This window comes from Phalacrocorax carbo, chromosome 8, assembly GCF_963921805.1.
Source record: "Phalacrocorax carbo chromosome 8, bPhaCar2.1, whole genome shotgun sequence".
Lineage (NCBI taxonomy): Eukaryota > Metazoa > Chordata > Aves > Suliformes > Phalacrocoracidae > Phalacrocorax > Phalacrocorax carbo.
In genome coordinates this window covers 8,459,614-8,471,782 of record NC_087520.1, presented here as the reverse complement: position 1 = coordinate 8,471,782, position 12,169 = coordinate 8,459,614, and the positions used below count along the sequence as shown (strand labels likewise).

At 52.5% G+C, this 12,169-nt stretch overlaps 1 protein-coding gene across 7 annotated transcripts in view; it reads right to left on the bottom strand.

Annotated features, from left to right (window-relative positions):
- LARP1 (La ribonucleoprotein 1, translational regulator) overlaps positions 1 to 12,169 on the bottom strand; it is a 47,732-nt gene that overhangs the window by 18,117 nt on the left and 17,446 nt on the right. Inside the window, exon 1 of one of the 7 annotated variants that reach the window (XM_064458530.1) lies at positions 6,802 to 6,873. The exons of the other annotated variants lie outside the window; for them this stretch is intronic. The gene's annotated coding sequence lies outside the window, so the exon portion shown is untranslated. Of the gene's footprint in view, positions 1 to 6,801; positions 6,874 to 12,169 lie in introns of those variants that run through there. 7 annotated transcript variants of the gene reach the window in all.

Here is a 12,169-nt window from a genome sequence, read left to right as displayed (position 1 = left end):
ACGGCATGACGGAGCAATGTGCACTCCCCTTCCTTGGTTCTCTCCCAAGGCTTCTGCGTGGGGGTTTCACCCCTGGGAGAGCCCATGCTCTCAGCTGGGTCCCCAAATCCTCCTCTTTCCCCACAGGATCTCCCCAGCCTATCGGCACTGCCTCCCCCCACGAGCTGCAGCAGTCCCACATGTCCCTCATTTGTTCCACATGCACCTCATTGAGAATCCCAGTTCCACAGCACAAAGCTTGCCACAAGGCTTTTAAACTTTCCTGCTAGCGTAGGAAGACCAAGCGCTTTCAAAACAGTCCCTAGAATTCTCCACTCAACGCCCACAGATGTCACTAACCAAATATAGCTTCAAAAGGCACCAAGTGCCACAGCACAAACCCACAACCAGCCCGGTTTTCCACAGGTACAGAGCACCCCTGCCTGCTCCGACAGCACTGACATGCCTGGCACCGTGGAAAAAAATAACTGAACTTGCTCTACAGCCTATTTAGGCACGGATCTCTGGCTGGGGGAGAGAGGGGCTCCCTCTTGCTACGAGGATCTCACCTGGGTGTCTGCTCGCACTGCACTGCAGCCCCGGGGTGCGTGGCAACAGCATCCAGCCCTTTCCTCCAACTATTTCAGCTCAGGAGCCTCACGGCCATAGCCGTTCTTGTGCTTTTTTGGGGACCAGTCAAAGAGAGGCCCCCTCACAACTACTACTGAAAGAGGATGCAGGGGCACAGGCTGCAGGCGTGGGTGTCACAGGTTCTATCATCTTTGTGGGGAGGGAGGAGATTGTTTGAAACAAGTTCTGCTGCTTTCCTTATCTGCAAGATAGGAACAGGGATCCCTTATCTAGCTGAGGTGCTGAGAAGACTAATTAGCATTTGTAGAGTGCTGCGGAAGACAAAACACAAAGCAAAGCAAAGCTGCAGCCTGGCAGGGAGGCTGCTCCAGGGAGTGCAGCCAGGCCAGTGCAGCGCTGCAGGCGCTCTTGCCAGTGTGGATGGAGTTGAGATCTGCAAGTCATGGTGGAGACTGCTCAGAGCAAGGCAGGAGGAGCGGGAGCTGCAGGCGGCTCTTGCCAGCGTGGATAGAGTCAAGATGTGCAAGTCACAGCAAGGACTGCTCAGACCAAGGCAGGAGACCAAGGCGGTGTGACTGTGCTAGTGGGTAGACTGACAGACACATGGCATCTGCAGAACAAGAGCCATGGTGAGCAGAAGCTGTGCATGCCTGGCACCCTCCAGGGCATGCCAACCTAACCAAGAGCCCTAGCTCCAACTCATCAGCGATTCTGTGTCAAGTTCCTGGACATCAAACCCAAAACTGCTCTTCATGTTCCCTTGCGGAGACTCTAGCAAACCCAAGTGTTTAAAAAACCCAACCCAACCCACCCAAAACACATTTAGGCTAATCCATGTGCTCAGGCTTCAGAAGAAAACCCTCCTACAAGGACAGCAACACATCTTGTGGCACACAGCTGAAAAGACCCGCTGCAGGAAAACCCCACTGCCCTTCGTCACTGCATCAACCTGGGAAATACAGAGCAGATGGGTGTTGCTCCCCCACCACAGGAGCTCCAGACAAGCAGTGCTACCAAGGGCTACTAGATACTGCCTGGGTTGATAGCAGAGCCCTTTAAAACTGGTGAAAGATGTCTCAGACCTCCTGGCATTTCACTAGCCTCCTTTTGCATTTATTTAGTGGCAGTAAGTAATTTTCAGTTGTACTAGCACTGCCCCCGCCCCCCGAAATAGGGCCCCTCTATGCAAGGGGACAGACAAAACAGCTGCAGTGGGAGCTGGGACTTTAGTGGTGCGAGACTGGCAAGGGCTCAGCAGGCAGGGAAGGAAGGAGCATCTTTGCCTGCAGTCACAGACCAGATGCTGGCACAGCCAGGAACAGAAAAGCAGGTCTCAGGTTTTGATCTGCTGCCTGCAGCCAGAACTAGATCATTTGCCCTTGGGGCTGCCAAGCCAAGAAGAGGTTATTTCCTAACAACTGAGGGGACAAGGCACAGGTGGGAGCACCACGGCCCTGATGCCAGTACTGCAAACCCCTCCCATGGCCAAGGCACAGCCAAAGCATTCACTGGCTTTTGACACTTGCTCCCTGACGCACCCAGAAAGCACCAAGAAGGGCAAGGCTGCGCAGGCACCTTGTGCTTTCCTTCCAGCCCGTGGCTGGCTGTGGCACAGCAGCCCTTGAGGCGGGACGCTCATGGGGGCATCCAGGTGAGCAAACACCTCGTACCTGGAAGGAGAAGAGCCACTACACAAAGACCAGACAGCCTGAGCGACAGAAGCTCCACAGCTAAATGTGTCCCCCCCTGAGAGGAACATGTGCCATAGGACCACTGTGCTCGGCCTAGGAGACTTATTTACTACCTTACCTGGGGAAATCAAACCCAATGCCCGGATGGCCTGGTTCCCTGCCTTTTCTTACATCCAGTGCAGCTTGTAATGGATTTTTAGAGAAGGCAAAAGAAGAGGTGGAATAAATCTGCAGGGCTGGGCAGAGACCTGGTGTTATTCAGCAGAAATACCTGCACCTCTAGCAAAAAAACTGTAGAGCCTGGTCCTGGTGTACCACTCATGTGCAACATGGACAAGGGATCAGAGCACCCCAGCATCAGCTGGGACAACCTCAGAGGGCAGACAGGCTCACAGAGGAAGGCAGAGTCCTCAGCTCTGGCATGCGCTCTGTCCTGACACAGCACGCCCCTCCTTCCCTGGCAGTCAAGTCAACAGAAAGGAGCTGGCCTGCCCCTGAGCTGCTCCAACCCACAGCCTGGCACCTAGGAGAAACTGCTGATGAAGCTGCTTTTGAAGCCAAGAGTACGGACTTTGTGCTGGAGAGGCCAAGGCAGGGGCGTATGCTCCATGTTGCAGGTCACGCTGGGGCTGGAAGAGCCAAACTGGTATCCCTAGTTTCCCTGGAGCCCTGGCAGGAGCCTGAGGGTACCATACAGCCAGCCACGTGCCCAGCAGTCGACCGGGATCAACTTCACCACTCGACAGTCTCCAGACAATCCTTCCTCCTCCCTGGACTCCGTGGAATGCTCCTGGCACACTTGAGAACTGCAGCCTGCAGCCAGTGCTAGGGGACAGCTGCACCAGCAATGCTCCTTCAAGGTCTCCAGGTGAGGAAGAGCAGGTGCAGCTTGGGCAAAGGTGAGCTGAGCCCTGAGCCAGCTGGGGGGTCTGGGCAGGTTGCAAGTGCCCCAGCCAAAACGACATGGCAAGAAAAAGGCATTGCATGAACCTCCTGAGAGACTAAAGGACACCCAGGTATGACAACCTCTGAGAAAGCTAAAGATAGAAACCATTAGACAGCTTACACCTAAGAGGACTACTACTCACTCATGCTATTTGTACATACACGCTGATTTTCCAGGCACCAAAAATCAGTCCAGGGATTAGCCGTTTCCCCCAGAGGTAGCTAGCTGCTTCAGTGTCTTTACAGGAGGGCAAGAGAGTCCCTCCTAGGGTACCATGCACAGGACAGATGTGGTAGGACAGCACTGACCTGCGACGCAATTCCCATAAGAAAGAGAGACCCAGCAGGCAGCCAGCAACAGCCAAGCCTGCCAGGACCCCACTGTGGCTACAAGAATCTTCTTGCAAAGGAGACCTAGGAGCCAACAGAGAACTATATGAAGGTGTGTCTCCACCTTGCCAATGTGGGAAACTCAGGACACCAAAATCCTGTCTCTGTCCTTCCTCTGGGTCTCAAGCAAACTCTCTCCCAGGGTGGCCTGATCCACGCAGCAGCAAGGGCAAGACATTGATTCAGAGGCTCTCCTGTGGCACCCATCACTGCCCACGCATTCAAGTTCCACAGCTTGGGGTTTCAGCCTGACTGAGCCACCAAAGGACACAGCTAGTAAGCTTCGTGCCCACCAACACCCCGCCTTCTCCAGAAACTTTTGCAGGATCAGTCCTGCAGGCCAACAACAGCCCTCCCCCTCCCACCAGCAGCCTTCCAGCTGCAGACAGCACTGAAGGCTTTTCTTGTTGAAAGCCCATCCCACAGAGAGCACCCCTGAATTTACAAGCAGAGAAAGCCCTGAGGGACAGGCAAATGCTTTCTGCCCACCACCCAGGGTTGCTACACCCATTTCTTCATCAGCAAGATGGCATTCATGGGCAACACACCTTTACTGTAATGGGGCTGGGAAGCATGGGCAGATGGGAATGCTCAGCACATGGCAGCAGAGGGGACCTTGGTCTCCCCCCAGGAGCAATCTCGTAGCACTCTGTGCAGAGAGACATGCAGATACCTCCAGAGACCAAGTAGCAGCTTCCACCTCTTCCTGCCTCCCAAGGAGCTGCTCCCAGCATCGGCCACGTGTCAGAACTAATGCCTGACTGAGGTGGGAAACACTTGCCTCCGCATCTCCATGCACAAGCTAAAAAGCCTGGGGTGACTGCTTGGCACGCTCATGTTCTGCTGAAGACATCATAAGGTACACAAAACCAGCAAGGGTCAGGGAAAACTGGGCACGCAGACTGCACCTCCTCTAGGTTTGCAATGTTTTACGGTTCCACCTCCCACCAAATCACAGCTGTAGCTAGAGGTGCGTGCATGGAGGGGGAAATCAAGGGAGCACTGGGATGGAGTTCTTCAACAGCTTTAAATCAGACACTATCACAACGACATCTTCCAGCATAAAACAGTTGGTGTCCACAAGAAGGGCTCCCATCTGCTCCTGGGGACTGTGGAGAACCACAGTTGGCCCCACCACTTGCAGCACACAGTCTTGCAGCTCCCAGCTGGCAGCACAGCACCCGGTTTTGTCCACAGAAGTAAGAGGAATATATGCAACACCTCTGCAATATCAGAAGTTTCTTACATGTGCAAGAAAAACTGCTGTAGAATGGGCAAGGTCAGGACCAAGCAGAAGACCAGATTCTTAAGCTGCATGGCAGAGCAGGATTCGGGCTTGTAAAGCATGTGGGAAGCTTGTTCAGCAGGAACAAGAGACAAGCTGCAGGCACCATGGCTCAATGCCTTCCAACCAATTTTCTGCAGCTCCTCGGCAGACAGCTCCACCTTACAAGCTCTACTGTAACAGCAAAGGAAGCAGGGAGCTGCCTACACTTCTCTGCAACTGCTGCAAAGATCACTCGCTAAAAATAACTTCAAAAAGGGCATCTGACAGCTCCATAGAGTATGAGAACACTCCCACCTGGGTGTCCTAGGCAGGCTCTGAGAGCTCAGGAGTTTGCCCTGGAATGTTTGCCCTGGAAAAGTGAAGGCAGAGAAGCCAGGGACACAGGCAGGTTCAATACAGCATGCCAGGGCAGCACCATCACAGGCTGGGAGCATGGGCACCCAAGTTACATTCCCAGCCCTGCAAGCCCTTGCATCCCTCAGCTGATACTCCCAAGACAGCCCTGGAGCAGGGGGACGTAAGGCAGCTCAAGACACTTGCAGAGCCAGTCTCTCTGCTGAGAGCACCCTAGAGGCAGTGCAGACCTGCACAGAGACCTTCAGAGCAAGTGGGCACCAGATGTAACACAGGCCTGGTCACAGCGAGCTGACAAACTGTATTGCACTTTAAATGCACATAACTGTTACAGGCTCTGCATGCACAAGTTATCTGCAGGGTCTGACCTTTACTTCTAGGGCAGGTGAAGGAAGGGTCTGGACTTAGAAAAATGCATAACCCTCCTCCCCATAGCCTCCCAGTCCAAGACAAAAACCCTTCAACTTGTGGCCAAGCTACACTCCAGAAGGAGCAGGTTACGAAATGCTGACAGGCGTAACAGCAAGGGCACCGTGGATTCTTCCTGGCACAGATGGCTACTATTAAAGGTAGCAAATGAACCTTCTCAATGGTGAGTGACATCTTTCCACTGCCTTTTCAAGCAAAGCTCTTCCCCGAAGAGGATTTCTAGGAAATTTTTGACACCCGATCCATGCTCATGCACCGCACTGATCCCCGAGATGCCAGGCTCAAGCAGAACAAGACAGCAGAGGAACCCCACCAGTTTTCTAAGGAAAACCAAGTCCTAAACTAAACGGTCTCTGCTGGGAAAGCTGGTGGTTCCCAGACCCAGGAAGCATCGCACTGGGGGCGCAGCCAAGGTCACCCAGATAACCGGACTCCAGAAACTGTCAAAACCAGGGAGCTGGGCTGGCTCAAGTCCCCACAGTTGCTGAGCCACCCTGCTCTCCCTGAGCAGGACAAAAGGCACCCACCAACCTGCCACCCCTGCGGGAGAGGCTCCGCCAGCAGCAGTGCCTGACCCGGCTTGTCTGCTGCAGACAAGTCTCCAGCTGGCAGAGCATTTAGCCAGCAATTCCTCTGCCACCTCAGAAGAGAGAAAAGCTTCCGAGGACACCTGCAAACGCTCTCCATCAGGTTAAAAGGTTCAGAGAAAAGGCTGGAAAGGCCGGTGGTGCTCCTGGGCAAACACTGCATCAGTCTGTCGCTGGCAGGCTGGGGCCCTTGAGAAAAGGCATGCAGCTGCCGCTCAGGGCGGTGAGGCACAGCAAAGACACCTCGGCGCTGGGATAGGAGGGCGCCTGAGGCAAGGCTGCAGGGGCCTGGGGGCATGCAGGCAGGCCAAATCGTGGAGGACCTGGAGGGTCAGGTTCTCCTCCAAGCCAGCTCAGAGACCAGCTGACAGTTCATGACCTAAAAAAATCAGTGGTGAGGGAGAGGGAGGGGTGGCGTGAGTGGGAACTACAGGAAAGAAAGGACAGACACACAAGGCATGGCAGGACTCGCGGCTCCTTATAAAACACAGCAAAAAAAAAAAAAAAAACCCAACCAAAAACTACAACCCAAAACCAACCCACTCACCTTTGGGGGCAACTGATTGGCAAATTAAAGGGGGGTGTCCACCCTCCAGGAGGGACCAGGAGCAGTTTCCTCTGCTCCTGCTTACCTCTGCTGCACCGCTCTGCCTGTTCTGCCAGGCTCTAATGAAAAGCTAGTTAACAGTTAATTATTACCCATTCAGACACACGATCCCCTACTCTGACCGACTGCCGGCTGGGAGGGATAAGACAATCACGTGATGCAAAAATCCCGGCCTTATGAAAGCACGGGCAACTATATTTAGTTGGAAAAACGATGACCTAGCGAGCCCGCCCCTCCCTGGCCCCCCCCGCCTTGGAGGAGCTGACCTGCCACCTCCAGAAGTCCTACCTCCACGGTATTTGGGAAGCCCCTCATCCAGCCAGGAGTTGTAACACGGAGATGGGGACACCCGGCACGGGAGTGAGCCTGGTGTGCATCCACATGCACGGGCTGTCCCAGGGGGCCCAGGCCAGTGAGCAGCTCGGGCTGGGGGACCTTCCCTCCCCATCCTCAGCGTTGCGCAGCAGGTCACCTTGTCAGTGGCAAAAGCTGATAAGCACCAAGAGCAACAAACAGGGCCCAGCCCAAGGTCCTGGACCTTATAATGAAAACAGAAGACACACTGGGAACCTGACCAGTGTGACCAGTGCAGAGCCTCTGCACTCGCAGGGCTGGCAATGCTCAGAGGTGGTGCTCCCTGAGAGCCCACCCATCTCTCTCTCTACAGGATGCTGGGCAAACGAGACAGACACGGCCATGCGGAGAACGGAGCGGGAACAAAGGCAGCTGTGCAGCGGTCACACACGCATGCCACCGCCGTGGAGAGAGGGTCGCAGAAAAAACGCGTGCGGCAACAAAAGCCAAGAGCATCACCCACTCCCCCTCCCACTGCCATGGAAGAGCTTCAAAGGAAAGGAAAAAAAAAACCAACCCCGAGGACCAGACATCATTAATCTCCTGTCATCAGCTGAGGGGTGCTCTCTGCCCGCATCCTGCTGCAGCCGATGAGACAGCACAACCAGCAGTGCCCATAGCACAAGTGAGAAGAGGTCACCGTGTCGCTGCCGAACCCAGGCCACCACACGGATGCGATCCCTTTAATTGTTGTCAGCCCCTTCTGCAGCTGAATCTGGGGACTTGGAAGCTGACAAAACCCTTCCTGGGAAGCATCTGGTATGTCTCACTGCAAATATTTAACAACGAAGAGATGGAATTGAGAGCCAAGCGCCTGCCGCGAGACCCTCCAGCTCCATGCATTCGTGCTGTCTAGGAGGGGACCGTGTGGCTCCCCACTGCCCATGCCAGCAGAGGGGGGTGAGGGGTCGTACAAGGCAAAGGTGCAAACTCTGCACAAAACATGCCTCTGGAAAACCTATCATCTCAAACAACAGAGCCAGAGACTGGGTTTCTAGAAAGAAGACCATGAGTTAATTTAAATAACATCATTCTTAGTTCCTCCCCACTGTGATTCCTGTACCTGACTTTGGCTACTTCTGCAGAGGGATCTCCGCAGGACCAGCACATCCCTTGTGCAGTGGCCGCTTGCAAAACAATTGCCAGGCCTCACCCTCAGAGCCTGCACCAGGTCAGCTGCAAATCTGCCTCCCTGACTGCATATAAGTAAAAGGAGACTGAACAGCAGCTCAGCTTGCCAGGCCAAGGAAGACAAAGCCACCACCAGGCAGAAATCCAGCCCCATCTCTTGGGGCAGGGGAAAGCAATAGCAATTTGGTGGCAGGACCAGGTGCAGGAAACATTCCCAGGAATTCAGGGAGACCAGACCTAGGTCACCCAGTAAGCAGGGAGTCTTCAGCAATGAGCTGAAGAAACCCTATAGCCCCGTAACCACTTGGACTGAACTAAGCACAGGTACAGGAGCCTCTTCCCACTGGCAAATCCAGAACATTAAAACCGTGACAACAACCAGGCAGCCAAACATCCTTCCAATCTTTGAGAGCAGGCAGAAAGGCTCCTTTTTTGCTACTTAAGGATCAGCTGAGCTGATTTCAGGGCACGCTCTCCAAGCACAAGGAACAGCATCCTCACTTACACCCCCCATCTTAAGCCAGACACTGAAATTCAAGATTTTTCTAAGTAACTTTGATAATAACAAATGCTGCCAACTTCCTTCCTGGGTGCACAATTATGTGGATCCTGCTGCATCAACCACTCTCTCCAATCCAGGTGCTACAGGTGGCTGCCTCCCCTGTCTCAATAGACAGCATAAAAGAGTAAAAACACCCTAATCAGAGTGAGCCTTCCCAAAGGAGTTGGGAATACCTAGCTACAAAAGCATGCAACACAGCACTTTTTCTCCTAATTTTAAGATCCATTTCTCCTCCTTTTCTTTATGAAGGATTACAAACCACTTCCTTGGAGTGGGAGTATCACCCACATCTCTTTATAGAAAACTTCACAGCATTTAATTTGAAGTCGCATCTATAACTCAAGAAAGGAGTTTCAGCCACTGCTGACAATTCTCCAAAATGATCAGCTCAGGGTGCAGCAGCAGATTATAAAATCAGGAGTAGCGAGATCAAGACAGAGCATCACTTGCTGTGCTGAACACTGGCTCATCTGCAACTGCACCCTGCAGTCAGCTCTGGTCTCTGCATTTCAAAAAGGGCACAGCAGTGTTACAGATGCACAGAGAAAAGCAATTTAAATCTCCCACAGGCAGCCCCCTGAGAGGTGAGACTGAAAAGACTGGGATCCACCGCTGCTGAGGAGGGCTGGCTGTGGCATACCATGCCAGGAGAGCACCTCCTGACCAACTAGAACCAAGAACAGCACACGAAGCTAGCAGGAGATCTGCTTAAAGCAAACATTATTTCCTTAAATACTAGGCAGTGAACTTCACCACCCTATGTGGCAACAAGTCCTGGGATGTGGACAGCATCAGCATCCTCACAGAGCGTTTAGATGTTCACGGCCAACATGTCTGCAGAGGTCCAGGTGGAGATGTGCCCTCACAGCCCTCCTCTAACAGCAGAAGCAGGGAGTATGAGAGACCATCCCTCTGCTCTACCACCACACCACCAAGCCCAGCACCGCACCTCCCAAGGGTGTTGAAATCTCTCCGTGTTCTACCTGAACTTCAGATCACAAAGTCTGAAGTAACTTCTTCTGAAGAGCACCCTACAGCTGCCAGATCCTAGTCGCTGGATGTGGGAGAGGAGAGGACTGAGGAACGGCTGTGCTAGACAGTAGGAAAGTCACTCGCCTCTCTCCGAGAACAGCTTTATTTCCAAGCGCTGTTAGGTAACCGGGACACAAACACTGCTGCCCTTTCACCTCCACAGCGCTTGCACGTGACACCAGGCTGAGGGCAGAACGCCTCCAGCATCCATACGCTAACAAGCAAGAACATGCTTTGGGGCACGCTGCAGCTGCTGTGCCTACAAAATGGCTGATTTTTGGCTCAGGCTCCCCACCCATTCAAGTCCCAACTCTGTCACCGCAACTCAGCATCCTCCATCACTATGCTAACCACTCCCTTGGGCGGAAGAACAATGGACTTCTCACCAAGAGGCCCATACAGACCCACCTGGCCTCACAAGGTTAACCTTAAAAAATAGGCACCGACACAGATACGGGAGTCCTGGTGATTTGCAGTAACAGACTTGAGCAACTTAACTCGTTAAACAACCTCAGCAATGAAAGGGAGGTGAGGGAGTCAAACCCAGCCACCTCAGAAGTGCACAACAACTCTGATGCTAGGAGCAGGTATGCTGCAGGCAAGCCTGCTGCCCCCTGCCAGTGGTGCTACCCTGCCTTCCCCTGCTGCATTCACACTACACTGTGCTTTCAGATATCAGGGCTTCCAGAGGAACTTAGTGCTTGGGAAGAAAAAGTATGGCACCAGCTTTAAGGCTTTTCTGGAGGAGGCATGAGAAAGGACTGTGCAGTGTCCTCTGCAGCTACTATTAAGAAGAATACTGTTTAAGCTTTCAGTTAAGCTCCTTAAAAATATAAAATTGTTAAAAAAAACCAAGTTCTGTAGGTAATGTTTTCTGCAACAGTATTGACATGTAACAAGCACTTACTGAAACCCTATCATCTGCTGCAGACACAAACTCATGCCCCACCCTGGAGGCAGCTGTGAATGTCCCCAACCAGCTGGAGACCAGAGGATGGAGCTGTGCCAGCCAAAGGACACCTGAGTCTGTAGCACAGGCAGACAAAACCCAACACCCAATGAAGGCAGATCTTCAGCAGGGTGGAGAAAAGCCTCTTACGAACCCAACACATGGGAATATACGTTTGCTCCTTCAAAACCAGTCTTAATATTTCACACTCACACATGTTCTAAAAGCAAGAAAATCGTGAGAGACTTACAAATGGATTGGGTTACTACCTGGGTTACTTCTCCAACACCTACAGAGGCATCTCCTGCAACACTCCAGTTGATCTAGTTATATACCATGCCCTCATTAGCTGGCTAGAGCTCTGGAAACACGTACAGCTGCACAACTTCCAGACGTCTGTTCAGTTTATGAAGTCAGATTGCACTGTCTCCAACGTTAACCCAGACTGCTCAAAACCACCGAGTTATTTTTACTGGAATCAGGTCTAAGACAATGGAGCGGATTCCCCAGCTTCCAAACCTTGATCACACACTGCCTCCGCAATCAGCAGTAATTTATCCTCGTGCTATTGCATGAACTGGGGAAATGGGATCGCATGCAAAGACAAAGATGCAGGTAGGAGGTGGACATTGTGACATGTCCGAAGTTGCACAAGGCCAAGCCAGGCACTGACCCCCATTCCCAGTTGTGGAGTTGTGGACATCTCCACAACGCACTACAGCTCAGACAAGAGGATCTTACTGACTGGTCTTGGTATCACTGGGTAGAACATAAAACCTTTCCTTCAGTCTTGGCACTTCAACAACATCAACCTGGATGAAGAGTTCCCGACAGTTTGAGAAAGGAAAGAATTGAGATCATCAATACCTGCTTTTACAAAATTACATCCCCTTTCTGATTTGGGACCCGCACCCAGAGTAGCCCCCCCTCCCTCTGAAGGTCCAAAGGAGCCCAATCCGTTTCTATAGGGTCCCTCCTCGCAAGGCTGCACACATTACTAGGGCCAGGAAGTTTTCATTGGTCTTGCACTGATGGCACCACAGTGTGTAACTTGGTTGTCAGCAATACTCAACAGCAACACACAGACTAAACAATCCAAGGGGGAAGCCTGCATCTTTTCAGAGTATTGCAAATTCAAACATAGATCTTCAGGTTCACGGACCCATCAAGCTGTAAAGAACTAACACACAGGCTGACAGCAGCAATTCCGAGTTACATTTGCATCATGAGATGTTAATGTTGTCAGTTACATGTTATGATCAAGACCTATGAGTTCCCAA